Raw genomic sequence first — 17671 nt, 5'->3', positions numbered from 1 at the left:
GAGTCCTCCTGGACTCATGACTCCTGCTTGAAGAGCAGGTGGCAGTTGTGGCTCGGAGGACATTTGCACAACTTTGTATTGTGTGCCAGTTGTGCCCATTCGTAGATTGGAGGGCTCTGCTCATGATCACTCATGCCCTAGTCACCTCCCAATTGGACCACTGTAATGCGCTCTACAGGAGGCTGCCCTTGAAGAGTGTCTGTAAACTTCAGATGGTGCAAAATGCAGTGGTGTGGGCAGTTATGTGTGTTTCTAGATCAACACACATTACACCTCTGAGCCATGAGCAACATTGTCTGCCAGTCTGTTTCCAGGTCCAATTCAAAGTGCTGGTCTTGTCTTTTAAAGCCCTACATGGCATGGGGCTGGGTTATTTGAAGGACTGCCTATCCCTGATTATATCTGCCCATCCCATCATATCCAGCAGAACAGGTACAGGTCCTGTTGGCTAGGAAGCTACATTTGGCAGGTTGCAGGAGGTGGGCCTTCTCTGCCCTGGTGCCCGCTTTATGGAACATTCTTCCACCTGAAGCCAGGTTGGTTCTATCCCTGTTGAGTTTCTGGAAGTCCCTCAAAACCTGGTTATGCCATCAGGCCTGGGGGCCCCAGGGGACTGATGAGATACTGAGGTGGTTGCATTGTTATTAACATCTGTTGTTCTCTCTTAGCCTTGTGTTTTTTTTTAGATCTTTTAAAATAATAATTGTCTTTTATATATTAACTTTTTTACTGTTTTGTTGTATGCTGTATGTAGGCAGGCATAGGATTACACTATAAAAATCCAAGCCTTAGCTTGGGAAAAGGAGGCCAAGCCTTTTCAAGGCAAAGATACTTTATACTGAAGTTCCATGTAGGGAGCCAGACTGGAAGCTTCAAGTTGTGGTGGATAATGTGTGATCCCTGGGTGCTCTTCTTCCATCATTTTGATAAACCAGAAAACAAATAAAAGCTTCTTGTTCATCTATTTGGCAGCCTGGATTCATGGCTCACTGCCCACTGCAAACTTGACATAGTGCTGTGTAATTGATCATATGCATTGATAGGTCCCTATATGCCTGTGCAGTTCATTTTTTGATGTGGGTCTGGGGGCTGCATAGAAATGTAAGCACACAATTGTGCTCTAGGTGCAGTGAAGAGTGAGTTGACCCAGATTTACTCCCTCTGCAGATTGCTTATCAGTTGTGCAAAAGAGGAACTTTCCCATGTGTAAAGTGGCTTGTTCTATCTTGAGATGTGTGTGTTTTCTCATTCATAAGCTTTAACAACCCCTGCTCTTGGAGATTCCTCAACCTAAATGTAAGGTGGAATGTATTTTTGTTAACTGTTGACAGTACAAACCAACAGTCTGTTGTAGTATCACCCGTTGAACAATATGTATACTGGGAAGGTCACCAATTGTTCCACAATTAAAGATTTCCAAGATGTGTACAAAGAACAATTGTTCCTTGGTTCAAAGTATATAAACCCAGTTTAACAAAACAGTGAATCCTATTAAAGTGTGTAATGCTTCCCTGCCTCTCTCCACAAAAAAGACAGTTATTTATACTGATACTTGGAGAAGAAATGGCCTAGAATTTGTAATAGCCAGAGGGCTGAACCTTTCAAGACAAGAATGCAAACTGCATGCATTCACATTAGTGTCAATGCATCTTAAAAACAAATATTTCCTTGCAGTCAGTTCTGGTTTACTAAGCTGAATCGGAAAAAGTTAGGAAGGTTCATTCTTCTCAGAGAACATGACACAACCTAATTTTAGAAGGCTTTTTGATTCTGTTGCACTGGCATTGCAATCTCAGTTTAGGACCACACGCTTGGTTGACCTACTTAGTTGCTTCTTGGTTACTTACCTCTGTGCACTAGCTGGGCATAATCCCTGGTGCCCCAATCAACTAGGAAGAAGCCATCTTCTAAGTCCTCTCATCTACCATAATAGAGGCTAGTTCCCTCTCTGCACCCCTGGTTGAGCAAACAAATAACAACAATTCCATGGTGACCCAATCAAGGGTCAGGGGAGAGCTAACCCATCTACACTCCTTTTTGTTCTTTTCAACTCCCTCCATATTAGGCGGTGGGGGATGAAAACAAAAACAGTTAACAGAGAGAGAGAGAGTTCCTAGAAAATCCCTGTTTTTGTGAGGTCTCTCTAGGAATTCTTGAAGGAAGAAGTGCCAGTTGACTCTCCCATAAGCTGTTTGGATGACATGTTGATGAGGAGGGGGTATTATTTTAGCCCCACTCAGCCCCTATGCAATTCCAAACTAAAACAATCTCTAAGGTCATCTGGTTAGGGTTAGGGTTAGGATTAAGGTGCATAATGAGTTTGTTCCATTTTGGAATCCATTCTTTTTAAATCACAGGTATAGTTCATTTCAGTTGTACATGATCAATACCCATAATATAACTGGTGTACTAGTGTATTTCCAAGAAACATATCCAGATTTCTTTTTGTAACAATCCAGGAATGATAGATCCAAGATTTTTCATTAACAGATTCTAAAGTTGTGGAATATAACTAAACAACATACAGTATTGACGTATTTAATCTGAACTCCTTTCTTAAAGCATAATTCACAATATTATGAATGTTAAACCAATATAGAACCATCAGAGAACCAGTCTGAGGTAGTGGCTAAGCTACTGGACTAGCACCTGGGAGAGCATGAGTTCTAATTCTCCATTAGGCATGAAAGCCGGCTGGGTGACTTGGGCGAGTCACTCTCTCTCAACCCAATCCATTTCAAAGGGTTGTTGTGGCGAAAATAGAAAACAGGACCATTATGTATGCTGCCTTGAGTTACACAAATAAAATGGGATATAAATCTAATAATATAAGATGATATCTTTTATATCTTTTAATATTGGATCACACATTTGTTTTTGTATTTTTTTCAGTGTTTGAGTGAACATTTGAATTGATAAACAACCTGTCCCCAAGTTTTCCATAAGCAGGTGCCTGAGAGACAGAGATTGATTAATTGATTATGTGCCATCAAGTTGTTTTCGATTCCTAGCAACCACACAGATAGATTTTCTCCATGACAATCTATCCCCAACCTGGTCTTTCAGGTCTTTTAATGGTGCACTCATCGTCACTAACTGAATCCATCCACATTACTGCTGGATGTCCTCTTCTTCTCTTTCATTCCACCCTTCCCAGCATTATAGCCTTCTCCAGAAAGCTAAGTCTTCACATAATGTGTCCGAAGTAGGATAATTTGAGCCTGGCCATTTGTGCCTTGAGTGAGAACTCTGGGTTATTTCTTCAATGATCTATTTGGTTTTTTGGCTGTCTGTGGTATTCTCAGGAGTCTTTTCCAATACCAAAGTTCAAAAGCATCAATACTCTTCCTATCTTGCTTCTTCAAAGTCCAACCTTCACTTCCAAAGAGTTATCACAGGGAGTACCATGGCTTGCAGGATTTTCTGTAAGTATAGACACATCATGGCACTTCAATATTTTTTCCAAGAGACAGAGACAGCGAGGAAAAAAAGAAATGAGAAAGGGGGCTTGTGATTTAGTGTTGAAAATATGAAAAACAAGGAGCCAGTTGAGCATCTTTGGAAGATGCCATGGGATGCCGACCACACATGGTACTTTTTTCTATGTGATATCTCCAAAGTATTAAAGACCTACCATTTTTATAACTTCTGAGAAAGCTCCTACCTTGGTACCCTCCCCACATCTCTTGGTACTTTTCTCCTTGGGTGCAATCACCTGATCCATTTCACATGGAAACCATCTCTTCAGTCTCCTTAGAAATCTTCATTCTTGTATTTTTTAAACACACTCCAGAAGAAATTGTTTTGTTTCTATGGCTTGCTTTGAGTGATCTCATAAACCTCATTTTATATGTATTCCTTCATGTTCAACTATATGAGAACCAAACAGCTAGAAGTCAATATATATGACAGCTACACAGCAATACCAATATCAGCATGATGACACCACTATCCCTTCTTTGTTGCTACTTTCCTCATTTCATGCTGCTGGCATATAGAGCCTTCCTACTATACAAGGAATGGAGAACCTAGGCCCTTCCATCTCTGCCTAACATAGCCTACAACAATGGGATGCTGAGAATTGTAGCTCAGAAATATCTGGAGGGCTACAAGTTTCTTGCCCCTATACAACAGAAAGTCATTCCACAGAAGCAGATTGAGCTGGCTGTAAAAATCTGGACAACTGCTAAAAAAGGCAGAAAATAATGTCTATCTCATTGCTAACTCCTAGTGATTGTCCAGATATGATAGCCACAAAAGCTATATGGAAGGAGTAGCCATCTTAAACCTTGCTTTGTTCCTTCTCAAGAGGCAAATGTTTTGAGTTAATGTTTGAACAGAGATATTTTGTTAATCATCTGCTCTATGGGAGAAGCGTGTCAGTACCTATTTCTGCCTCACTGAACGTGATGGAGTCTGATTTCAAAGAACAGCCTGCAAGGAACTCTTTATAGATGAAGCTGCTCATTGTATTCTGCTCTTGTTCTTCTCTATATCACATGCCTGGATGACAGAAGGAGTAGCAGCTTTGTTTGGGCACATGCAAGGTACATGTGAAGTTCAACACACTCAGCTGGCTTCCTTCTATACCCTTTCCAGGCAGGAACATAAAAAGCATCACTGGCATGTCTGGTAGAGAAGAGCTTACAAAAAAATCTCCCAAGGCTGAAATGATTTTCAGTGTTTTTCAAATTACTTCTGATGTTACTCTTTGCCCTGCTTCTAGCTCAGACTAACAACACATCCATCTTTCTGAAATTTAATCGGAGAGTTTGGAATCACAATTTAGATATGGCAATGTGGTTGTAGGTATATAATATTTATAGGATCCTTGACTGGAAAAGTAAAATGTTTCTGATCAAAGGCAGGCTCCAACAGTAGGGTAGCATACACAACAGGTCCTACTGCCTAATCTCTTGCCCTCAGCCAAATAGCTAAATCTGGTTGCTCCTGAATGTTGGCATGCTGCAGCAATTTGTGTTGCCATTCTCAGTAATGGTGTGCAGAAAACCTTCAAAAGCTGCAACTCTATGCACACATTTCTTTAAAGCACCATTCAACAATGGGATTCATTTCTGCATAATAGACCTGTGTTCTCAGTGACCACAATTGTACACCACTAGCAAGAAGTCAACAGTGCTATTTCTAAAGCAGTTTTTCATGCCTTGCTGTATGCCTAGTAATCTTAATTTTGACTTCAAAACACTTCCCAGTTAAAATCTGTGAAATGTAAAGTAGTAAATAACCTCTATGATACTGCTTCCAGATCAGAATAGAAGAGGAAGATTTCCTTAGATAAACCAGTGATATATTCAGTTGGAATCAGATTAAAGGTTAAATTGCATCTTAACATTTTAGGGCTAATTTCATCTAGTTGGGCAGTCCTTGGACCATTTAGCATGTTTTATTGAGTTATTTTCCTTTTATATGACTCTACTATCTCATTCCAAAGAGTTGGAGAGGCTAGCAATAACTGAAAACCAATGTTTAAAGTGAAAAAAGAGAATTTTGATAAATGTGTTACTAGTGGCAGTCACCAGCTTATGTTGCTGTAAACCACATTACAGCGGTTAATAAACTGATGGGTGCCATAATGTTTCACAAGACTATTGTGTCAAGGAATAGGGCAGTGCATGCTTCAAAAATGATTCCCAAGAAGTACTCCTCATCATGTCCAAGTGCAGCACCTCTCTGCTGGTCTGCAAAACAGGGGAAAAAATGGGATACGATCATTTTAAGGAGTTGATTCAGTAAAGTTAAGGCCAAATCTGGGATGTGTGTTGCTGCACCTTTAAGAAACATACTGTACTTCCTGCCATACTTGGCTTTCTGGCTTGTAGTAGTAACTCAGGGTTAAACAGTCAGGTTACAGTTGTGTTGCTGGTTAATAACATAATTAATAGTTTTTTTAACCTGTTCAATCATGTTCAATTCTCGGAGACTGTCTGGACAAGTCCCTGCAGTTTTCTTGGCAAGGTTTTTCAGAAGTGGTATCATGAGTATTGATGGTGAGCAGGAGGGGGGCCCTATCCAGGGGGAAAATGCATGCATAGTTTAGAGGCTTTGAACTTTCATTCTAAGGAACTTGGAGCAGACCCACCTTAATTTTGGGGTTTCCCACGGCCTTTCAGTCTGGCAGGATTTTCTGTCTATTAGAGTAGGACAGTAAACGCTAGATACTGTCTCAGCATGGTTCTTTGCTCTGAGATAGGACATCAAACAGTGGTCTGCCATTGCCTGCTTCCTAGGGCTGAGAGAGAGGGACTGGTCCAAGGTCACCCAGTTGGCTTTGTGCTTAAGGAGGGACTAGAACTCACAATCTCCCAGTTACTAGCCTAGTGCCTTAACCACTACACCAAACTGCCTCTTCCATTAATAGTTTACCTACATGTAGTTAAGGGGGTCCCTGATTTGATGGCCTGTAGGCCTGTATTCCAACAGCATAATATCTGGAGGTCTCTGGTAGGGGGCTGCCAGTGAGGAGGGGGAGAAAACTCAACCCATCTGAGCATGCTTCTGTAAGAGACCACAATGAGGATTGCATACTAGCCATTGAGTCTCTCCAGTTGGAGAACTGGAGCATTTTAAACCTCCTTCTGGACTTATATTACCTGGGAACCTAGGGGAAAACTGGTGCCGATGGTAACAGAAATGACAACTGCATGTGATGGTGGGCTGATCTGCATGACTAGCTGGACCCAGCATGAAAATTGGCCACTGGCTATTTTTTAAACTGGCACCAAATATTCAATTTTCATTGTTCTTTATCTTTACCCCCGGGAAGGCAACCTTCACCCCCTTTTCCTGCTGAGTATCCAAAGTGTTTTCAAACTTCTCCCAGCCAAGCAGTACTGTCTGGTTCTTCTGCTGGGCTTCATTTCGCTATCGGCAAATAACCCTAACCCTCTCTAACTCTGGCAGGAACTCTCTCTTCCAGTCACTGGTCACTGTCCTCACAGCCATTTTTAAAAATATGTTTAGCAGTGGAATGTGAAAAGTTGCTTATGTTTTGGTGCTCTTTTTTCTTTCTACAATTTCACAGATGAAACTGAAAAGTGGGCCTATTTTTTTTTTCTGTTTATAAGCTCATTGATGAAACAATGAAAAAGTAGACTCTTAAAAAAAAACCAAGGTGAAATTGAAAGGAGATCTGCTGCTTTCCCCTTCCAGCCCAAGTGATAGGAAAAAGGGTAAAACTGTGGTCCTTCCTTCCTTCCTTCCTTCCTTCCTTCCTTCCTTCCTTCCTTCCTTCCTTCCTTCCTTCCTTCCTTCCTTCCTTCTCCAGTCCAAAGTTGGATGCACTAGCTGGGAAGGTGTCAATTATGAGTGAGAACCCAAAGAGAGCTTACACAAAAGGTCTGTCAATGGAAACCACGTGTCCCTTAAAGACCTAACCATCAAAGGAAAGCAAGTTGTGTTTGCTTTCCCAGCATGGGTGGGAGAGGTAAAACAGCAGAGGAATCCACTAATAGCCGCTCTGGTAAAAGCAGTCTGGACAGAACATCAGGGCATTACCATGGCTAAAATGGAGGAAGGGGTGGAAGTGCAGAAAGGGGGTTTTGTCGCCTTGAGTCATTTATAAAAATAATACAGGCGGGATAAAAAAATATTTTAAAAAATTCTGTGACCAAATCACAGGAACAGCCTGACAATAAGCAGACCACCGGCCTCTACTCTTCAGCAGAGAGGACTGGTGAAGGAAAATCCCTCCATGTTCAGCAATAGCTGGGAGCAGGATGGCTGGAAGGTTGGAAGGTTGGAAGGCTTTGGAAAAGTGTCTATGTGTGTCTTCCTTTCCCTGAACTTCTGCTCTAAGGCATGGAGTGTGGTGGGAAAGAACCCACTCTTTAGCCCCAGGCTTCTGCTTTAGCATTATTACAACAACTTGCATTTTATTCTTCGCTGACATTTTTTCTTCTTTCTACATCTGTATGTGTGTAAGTATCTGACAATTTGAGATAAAGTGAGGTTTGGTGCATGGAAGCTTATGTTTTAATAAAAGAGTTTTTAAGATGACACAAGATTCTTTGTTGTTTGCACAGATAAGGGAACCCTGGCTTACAGCCTTCAGGGAGTGCCTAAAGAAAGGTCTTACAGGAAGCATGGGTAACTCATTTAAATGCTGGGCAATGTTCAGAGTACAGCACTACTTACACATACTAATAAGGATCCATTTGTATGCATTAGCTAAAGACTTGCTGGAAGTAATTTAATATTTTGTAAAACAAAGGCCTTTATCATATTTGAGTCACAGCATGACACTGAACAAGGTCACCAGATAAATTTGTTTGTGTGTATCTGGTCTAGGCTATATAAGAGCATTATATTTACCAAAGGCAGGGATCAAGGTTCCTAACAGTTTTTTGCTTTCTGATAAGCAAATATCTTTTTGTACTTAAGGATTTATTTAAAGCGTCTTAAGATCTTCAGAAGCGAGTGTTCTCCATAATCTTTTGCGACGGAATCTGCACAGATTTGGTAAAGAACCTTCCTTCTCCCTAGTCTCCTCCTTTTTGTAACATCTCAGCTGCTGAAGAACTCTGGAAAGTTAAAAAAACGAACTTGCACACATTTTTGTGCCACTTTGATTAGCTGTATAAAGGTATAGCCTACCTGTAGATGTTAGATATTTCTACTCTCTGTTAGCCACCCACCTTTGAAATGTCCAGTTCACAAAATTCATTATTATTATTATTATTATTCAACTTTATATGGCCACCCATCTCACAGAAAATGACTCTGGGCAGCTTATAGCAAGTTATGCATGGATAATAAGTTATGCATCAGTTATGCATGGATGTTGCTATTATTCTGGCTAACAAGTTTACTTCCCAGATATTTAATATTTTCCTCCTTCTACACATTAACTGTTATAATTTGGGAACTTTTGGAAATGCTTAGGCTGCAGTGCAGAACTGCCCTTAGTGTAAGGTAGCAAAGAGACAGGAAGTGGCTGTCTCTTTGCATCTAAGTGGCTATTGCACAGGAAGAAGACAGCTAGTAAAACTAAAGCTATCATTGAAGGAATGAAGTTTGGCATGTGAATCTTCTTTCAAGTGGATCTCCTCTGCAGGAGAATATTTAGTATATTGTCAGGGATCTTGCATGCATTTCTTCCTTTTTTCTTGTTGTAAAATGGGTAGGGAATTTATGACCCTCCAGGTGTTATTGGATTCCAGTCCCAACCACTGCCACTGTGGCATCGGGTAACAACGATCCTTATCGTCCAACAACATATGAAAACTTACAAACTCCCCCTTCATATTTAGTTTTTAATTGGAGGAAAAAAGCCATGTAACTCAATCTTAATTGTAACTACTCAGAATCAAGTCTCATTCTAGGAATTCCTGATTCCAAGATATGTTTGAATGGGATTGCAGCCTTTGTATCTTGACACTGTGATGACCTATAGCCACCCCAAACAGATTCTTCTAAAATCTTGGCTAAATGATTCTTGTATTACACCTGACATCTGAAGAATAACAGATTCCATAACTGGAAATTATTACACAGTAAGGACATGCTTCAGAGAGATCCCCAAGATTTGAATTTTTAAAAACTAAAACCTCAGACTCCACCAATTAAAGCCAAATGCAAAATAGGGGCTCAGGGAGAGGATACATATTCAGAATTCAGGAATAAGAATTTGATGAGCACCTACTTGGCTTAGAAATTGTTTTCAGTATGAAAAGTCAACATCCTTTCAAAGAAAAAGCTGCTCCTGCTTTTCTTTATTTCAGCAAACTAATTTATAAGGAAAAAAGGAGCATTTTTATTATTATTGTTAAATAATTGAGAGTCAGAAAGTCTTGCCAACTTTTTTACAAATCATCCAGAGATATGCCAAGAATCTGTTTTATGCCAATGAAATTTTGTTTGACTTGGGCTGCTATTGTGTTTTAAGCAATATTCATATGCACTTTTGAACTGGTAACCTAGAAAAGGGTGAAGGATGAATGGAAAAAGGCAGGATGCTGCCCTTTCTTCATTGTTTTAGCAAAGTTCATCCATACATCAACAAATTGAAAAGATGACAATTTGTATTTATATTTTAGACATTTTAAGCTGTCTTTTAAAGCAAGAGTTTTGCAGAATGACTCTTAATACAATATACTTTCAACAAAGAATAACAAACATCAACATTTAAATATTATAAACATATAAATAAGAAAATTTAAAAGCAGTATTAAAATAATCAGCACAGCATCTTTTTGTCATTGAGGATTCTGAGAAGAATTAAAAAGAAGAACAAATTTAAAACAATCTGACTTTTCTTCAAAATAGGTTTAAAAACAAAAAGAAAAGCTTCTAGGGTCATGCCCAAAAGGGAGGGAACCAAATACATTTTTCCAGATAAGAAGTTTCAGAAATTAGGGGCCACCAGTAAAAGGACTTTGTTTCCTAATCCTGCCACCTAAATCATGGGCATCTGCAGGGGCGTATGTGGGTGTTAAGCTGGGGGTATCTGCCATTTTGCACATTTTGACACCCCACTTCCCCCTGCGGATGCTGCTGAATTAGATTATATGTACCGATGGGACTGTAGGCAGGGTCTTTGTGACCGAATCATTAAAGTATTTGCAAATTATATTAGGCAATTCAACTTAAAGGTGAAAATTCCATGAGCATTCCTTGTGTTCTCTGAGGTTGGTTAGGTTATAGATTATGATAGGCAAAACTGGATGTTTTGGGTGGTGTGAAGAATATAATGGGCAAAGTGCTGATAAAGATTTGCTTGTTCTATCAAAGTGGGGGCAGAGCCATGCAAGAAATGTAAAAATGGAGCGGGGCTTTGATTGTACAGTCATGGATGTCACATTGACTTCTTTTTACTTCCCCTGCAAACACTCCTAGCTGAGTAAATTTTATATAAATCTAAATGCACAGAATAATGTTCTAGCCCCCTTACCCCCCATCCCCAAACTTATTATTAGGGAAGAGAGCAGAGGATGGAAAGAAGCAAGAATCCATATTAAGACTTGATGGCCTAAACGGAGGACAAATGAATCTGAAAAAAACAAAAGAAAACAAAAATGAAAAAGAATAATAAATGATGAATAATGAATAATGAATAATATTAGGTAACAAATGAGGCAATTTTTGATTGTTAGAAGCCCATATATGATGCCTTCATGTGCATATACATGTGCTTGCCTGAAGGGAGAATTAAGCATTTAAACAAGATTCAAGCTAAGCCCTTCCTGGGCTTGGGAGGCATATTTGGAATTTTGAAAAGCATGTTGGGGTACCACTCATAAAATGGCGACCATGAAAGGTTAGTTGGCTGCTGCTGTGGGTGTGACTAGTTACTAGATAGCAATAATAATCAGTCCCTCTTGGGACTAATAGATCTGGCTTGCAGAATAGAGCAGTCCCTGTCATCCAGGGATTATCTGGATATTCACAGCGCAGAAGCAGTAGCCTTCATTTACCTAAAGGGAAATAAGTGAGATTGCTCTTCATCATGTTTTTTACCCCCTTGCTCAGGATGCTCCCAGGCAGTTGCCCCTGCAGGGAGGGGTCAGGGGAAGAGAACTGACAAAACATGTGCTGTGCCATCACAGAGCAAGCACTGCGCCTTTGGTATATACACTGTGCCGCTGCATCCATGGATGAAAGGGCCAGAGCGTGTGTCACACTTGTTTTGTCATTTTGATAAAATTGTTGGATTCTGTGGATAGCTCAGCCTCAGGTCAGTAATATTTGCATGGTGTGTGTCTGTGTGTGTGTCAAAGTCTGCAAGATGGTGGGTATGCATCACAATCCAAGCCCCTTTTGCACATGCTTCAATACTGCACACATCTACAAAAGAAACAGAGCTTCAGTTGGGATACTGTACCCATCATCTTTCAGATTTTTATCCCCCTGCGGATGCCTACACCATAGGTTACCTTTGTTTGGAGAGGCACACTGCTAAATAAAACACTGAGCTGTAGCCATTCATCATTTTGGGTGTTTTTAAAGAATGGATCGAAAAGGCTGGCTATCTTTTACAGTTCTCTTCATCTGAAGTACGTGGGATTGGTTGGGATATGGACCATACTCCATGCTGCCTACCTGAGTAAGTGTGTGTAGCTGTACATCTTGCTATTTATTTTGCTTTGGTAAAAAGAACAACTTATTTCTCTGAACTCTGTTTTTTGAATTATTGGAAGATCCTCCCCTGCTGTTTGTAATAAAGCCTAATACAGTATGAATATTTCAAAGAAAGGCTAACAATAATTAGAGTAGAATTCCAAGCATGATTCAAAATACAACATATTTAACAGCTGTTTCTGAGGCTTGAGACTGCTATTTCCTACCGATGAATTACTTAGGTTGCTAGGTGCCCGCTTACCTGAAGAAAACAGGTAATTTGTTTTTCAATGTAGAAAACATCAGCACGTTGAGCTGGGAAAGTTGGGAGGGAACCTTCCACTAAAACCTAACAGGTTGTAATAGCCTCTCTTACTATAGACAAATTAGCTTGGACAAGTCAGCCTGGGCCAGGAGTATCCTTGGAGGTTGAGGTAAAAAAAAAACATGATGGTGGCTGCAACGTTGCAGCCAAAGCCCTGCCCCTTTTTACATGCAACACCACATGCAATGCACATTAAAGGCGTGGTTTGATTGTGTGGTCATGGCTGGCATCTTGACAGTTTCGACTTCCTCTCCGCACAAATAACCTTGGTCTGCGTGGTGTACAGACCACTATGAACAGATGTCTCTTGCATTCGTGCTCCCTAGCTCTTTGGTTGTAGCCATTATGTCAAGAATAGAGGTCTCACATTACAGTTGGAAATGGTTGACTAAAAGCAGTTCATGCAGTACATTTTTCTTTGTTTATCATTGAGCAATTGCCATGGATACTTCTTGGATAGTGCCTGTGACATTACAAATAACAAATAACCATTTCTCTCACTGAGCCTTTCAGGAAAAAGCTGCTATATGCTGCAAAAGCTGAAAGGGTGCTTCCAAGCCAAGGACTCCTTCTAAAAGAGATCCAAAGGCATTGTGTAGTCAACCCCCTTCCCTCCTCAATAAACATTCTAAAAATTAAAAAAAAAATAGAAGCAATGGGAAAACTTGGGGGTGTACATAAATAGTAATTCCCATCAGGGTGGTAATGACAGTGTACAACAAAAGTCTCATCTGAAAGCATCTTACAGTTGATCCTCACTTAATGATCACAATTGGGACCAGAATTTTGGTTGCTAAGTGAAGTGGTCATTAAGCGAATCTGACCCAATTTTACAACCTTATTTGCGGCATTCGTTAAGTAAATCACTGTGGCCATTAAGTGAACCACATGGTTGTTAAGTGATTAATGTGGTTCCTCATTGATTTTGCTTTCCAGGAAGGTCAGAAATGGTGATTACAGGACCACAGGATGCTGTGATGGTCATAAATGTGAACCAGTTGCTAAGTGCCCAAATTGTGATCATGTGACTGCAGGGACACTGCAACGGTTGTTAAGTGTGAGAACTGGTCATAAGCCAATTTTTTCAGTACCATTGTAAGTCTGAACCATCACTAAATGAATGGTTGTTAAGTGAGGACTACCTATATACTGGGATCTTGGGTTGTTTAGTATAACATTGTCTATTTAGAGTTAGAGTTGGTTCTCTAACAACTTTTTTGGAGCTGTAAGCTACCTCAAGGAAGATGAATACAATAAAAGAAAACAAAATGGCAGACAGCCTTCTCTTTCAGACATTGTCCTTGTTTTACTGCTTGATGGGTCTGCAAAAACTAGAATGTTTCTTATATTTTATACTGATTTTGGACCATTTAGGGAAAGATTGAAAGAAGTTAAAAGCAGGGATCGTCCATCCTATTTCCACTTTAGCTCTGCCCCCAAAATACAAAAACAAAACAAAACAAAATCCCACAAAACAAAATCCAGGCTGATATTAGGATGAGCTGTTGCACTATGGCTATAGAGACCAAAGTTCAAGTCCCTTCTCAGCTATGATGGGATGACTTTGGGCCAATCATTTCCTCTCAACCCAACCAACCTCACAAGGTTGCTGTTGGGGGATTTAATGAAGGAAAATGCTTATATAACTATATAAACAGTCTTAGTCCTAGAGGAAAGATGACATATAAATCTAACAAATAAATACATGGTGTTGTTCAGTTAACCTGTGAACCTATGTGCTGAAGTTTTCCCTGTTCACATTACATAATACTTAATAGATGGTGGCATCTCAGTGTTAACCTCATGTATAAGTCACAACTAGGCTTATTATATTTAAACATTGAAAGTAGATTGCCTCCACATTATGAATAAATTAGTAAATATACTTTAGTGTGATCCTTAGAAAAGTACAGACAGTGGGAAGCAGCCTACCAACAAAAATCCGCAGCATCTTATTCAGTTGTTACAGTTTTGTAACTTATTCCATAAATCAGCTGAAAGTCAGGAAGTCTGTAGCTATCACAGAGATTTGCAGGCATATTTGTCACTCAGATAACTGCCTATTATTTACAATTTTTGTGGGCAAGCACTTCAACTTAAAGGAGACTTTACCTTATTTTTCATACTGGGATTTTTTTGCATATGGAAATCAAATACATTGATCATTATAAATGTCACAGTCATCATCATACATTTAAAAGAAAACCTTGGACCAATTTTTAATAGTTATGTTACAACAGTGAATTCATAATTAACTAAAGAATTTTTAAAAGTAATTCATTCTGATTAGAAGAAAAAAAGAAATGTTTGCAGTAAAGTTACATAGAACTTCTCTATCCCTACCCCTGACAATTCCCAAGCCTTACACTGGATTTGGGTCACTAGTAGGACATTGTTCAACTATAATTAAATTATAGATACTGGGCAGGAAGTCTGGCTTTTGCTATCTGATGAGAGGCAGAAAACATTCAAGCTGTGTGATTTGTCATAACTCCCCAGAAGATCTTGATTATGATTAACAGAAACACTTCACTGCCAAGCTAATCCCTTGTGATTTTGGTAGCTGTGGCAAGCAGAGACTGTCTGCTCTTGACAGTATATTTTATTGGCACATAACCCATTCTTTACAATTGAGTTCACCTAAACAAAATGTAGACATAAACAAAGACTATCAAAGTCAAAGGCTATGCCAATTAGAGGCTAGCTCAACCAAATAAATTAGGATTACCTGGAGGCAAATTACAATTAAAGAAATGTAGAATTTTAATGGAAGGTAAAACTTACACCCAGCTATATTGCTACCCATCATTTACCCTAGAAGCAAGTACTTGATGGTCAAGGTGTGATGGAGTAGGATACTAAGGAGTCTATAAATATCCCATTTTATTTTAGATAGACATAACTAACTTGGGCCATGCATGATAACATCACTTCCCAAGTCTCCGGAATAGTTGTCTGATTTTATTTTAGTTTGTCTGATTTTCATTGGTACTGGTGGTCTTTAAATATGCACATAATCCCTTTCCCTTATGCAAAGAATCATACCTTTGACTCTGAAAATTCCCTCTGGAAAGAGAGAAGGAAGTAAAAATGTGTCATTCAGAATGCCTGGAGCTGGTCTGCCAGCAAGAATATTTTTTTCCTGGAGAAAGAAAGCTAATTTATTCTGAGTCAGAAACAAACCAGCATTGCCTAAACTGACCAACAGCAATTCTCTGTGATCTCAGGAAGAGGCATCCCCTTCTCTCTTCTGCGCTCCCGCAGATTGAACGTGAGTTCTTCCACATACATAGCTGCTCTGGTGTGAGATAATCCCTCCTCACAAAGATATATTGCAAAAAAGGGGGTAGTTCCTCTAATATTTTTTGCACAGTACTGTAAGATTCTACACTTAATGTCACATTCTTCTGTAGTGCATGTCCTCACAGATCTCAGAACTGCATGATTGTTATTACCGTTATTGCTGTTGTTTTAAAAACAGAAAAAAGAAAATTCCACCCCAGTTTACTTAATATCTATATCACCTCCCTCCCTCCCTCTCTCTCTCTTAAAGAACAGCATCCCTTCTCCCATTTTTATGACCAAATAATATGAGAGTCTTCTCTGCAACCTTCAACCCTTTTGTACAAATTTTACTGTCATATCTACATGGAAGTACAAAGGATTCTCAGTACTACAGAGAAAATGTAGAATATTTACAAAGAATCCAGCCCCATGCTAGTTTGGAAATGTTACTTGCTGTCTAGCCATATCCACTTTTTCATCAAAGTTCTGTGGTGTAATTTAGCATATGTCATAAGGCAAAGGCTGTGTGTGCTATCTCTGGGTGTCTGTAGCACCTGATGTACCATCGGTGTTAAACAAGTGCTAAAATTGTAGTATTCATAGGAAACCACAGTGGCATCCAGGGCATTAGTATCTATTAAAGAGTGTAAGTTCTAAAATGATAAGGTACCTACCTAACAGCGTAGGAGGGCAAGCATCCAAGATATTCTGATTTAGGTTAGAAAATTGAAGTTCCAGCCTCACTTGGAAAATGTTTTGTGATACCCTCCTGCAGTTTCTAGCTACTGTTTGCTATTTGGGCACAGGCATTGGAAAGAAGGCAAAGCTTCTAAATTTCCAGTATATTTCTGTGGTTGGATTTGTGCACAGAAGGGGGGACTGCTTGATACAGAAGGATGCATAATTCTGCCAGCAGGCATGAACCAAGGCTTCCAGGGTAAATTCTATTTGTTAGCTTTTAATGTTTTTCTTTGAAATCGTAAGAAAGTTTGGAAGCTAAGATAATGTGGAGGAAAGGCAAAACTCAGTTTCAAGACACAGACATAACTATTTAAAATAACTGCAGAGTTTCTTTCATGCATGTTCCCCTGCCCCCACACCCCTACTAAAATATTTTTGCATTTGACTATTCATAGCTTTTCTCCTCCATAGTATTCCCTTTTTAATGGAGTTAGGAGAAAATACTATAGTTTCCCTACATTTAAAAAATAGTGTTGAATTCCTTTTCTGTATGTAGCATCTATGATATATGACGTAGGAAGAAATGCTGTAGCTTTTCAAGAAATCCAGACCTGGTATGTAATATAGACCGCTTGAAATGTAGCCTTATTGGTTTCACTAACCCCAATAAGTTTTTATTGACTTTATTGTCAGATATATTGAAGCTGTTCAGAAGGGGTGAAACATTATTTTCTCATCTTCAGGAGAAAGCGATCTGTTTTTTTTTCAACGCAATCCCCATAATCATTTTCAACATCAGACATACTGAGGAATGTGACACATTCTCAATTACTCCATTAGCTTTATACAAGTTCCAACCAGTCTTGCAGTACTGTGGAAGTTAACTTTTACCACTAAATGTGCTATTGAAAATTCTACAGGCATTTCCTTTGTTACTAAGAATACACCAATGGTATTCTAAGTTTTAAATTTAAGAGAGTGGGGGAATCCCGCATCCCCTCCTCAAGAAATCTAATACATTTCAGAAAGCATTTCCTGGTTCCTGGTTCAAAGCTCATAGTTTAATCTTTCTCAGGTCCACTGTAACTTATCAGCACTATTGGCCATGTGTCATTTTTCTTGATATAGGTCTATCATTTATAACTAGCGAAGAGAGAGTCCTCCACAAAAAATCTCTTGGAATTTACATTGTGAGTTGTCAACATTTTGAAGTAAAGATTAGGAATGTTCATATTTGACAAATGAAAATTTATTTTGTTGTGATTTCTTTCCTTGTTATATTTGCATTGGTGTTATCTGACTATG

This window comes from Candoia aspera, chromosome 3, assembly GCF_035149785.1.
Source record: "Candoia aspera isolate rCanAsp1 chromosome 3, rCanAsp1.hap2, whole genome shotgun sequence".
NCBI lineage: Eukaryota > Metazoa > Chordata > Lepidosauria > Squamata > Boidae > Candoia > Candoia aspera.
This window is presented reverse-complemented; position numbering follows the sequence as displayed.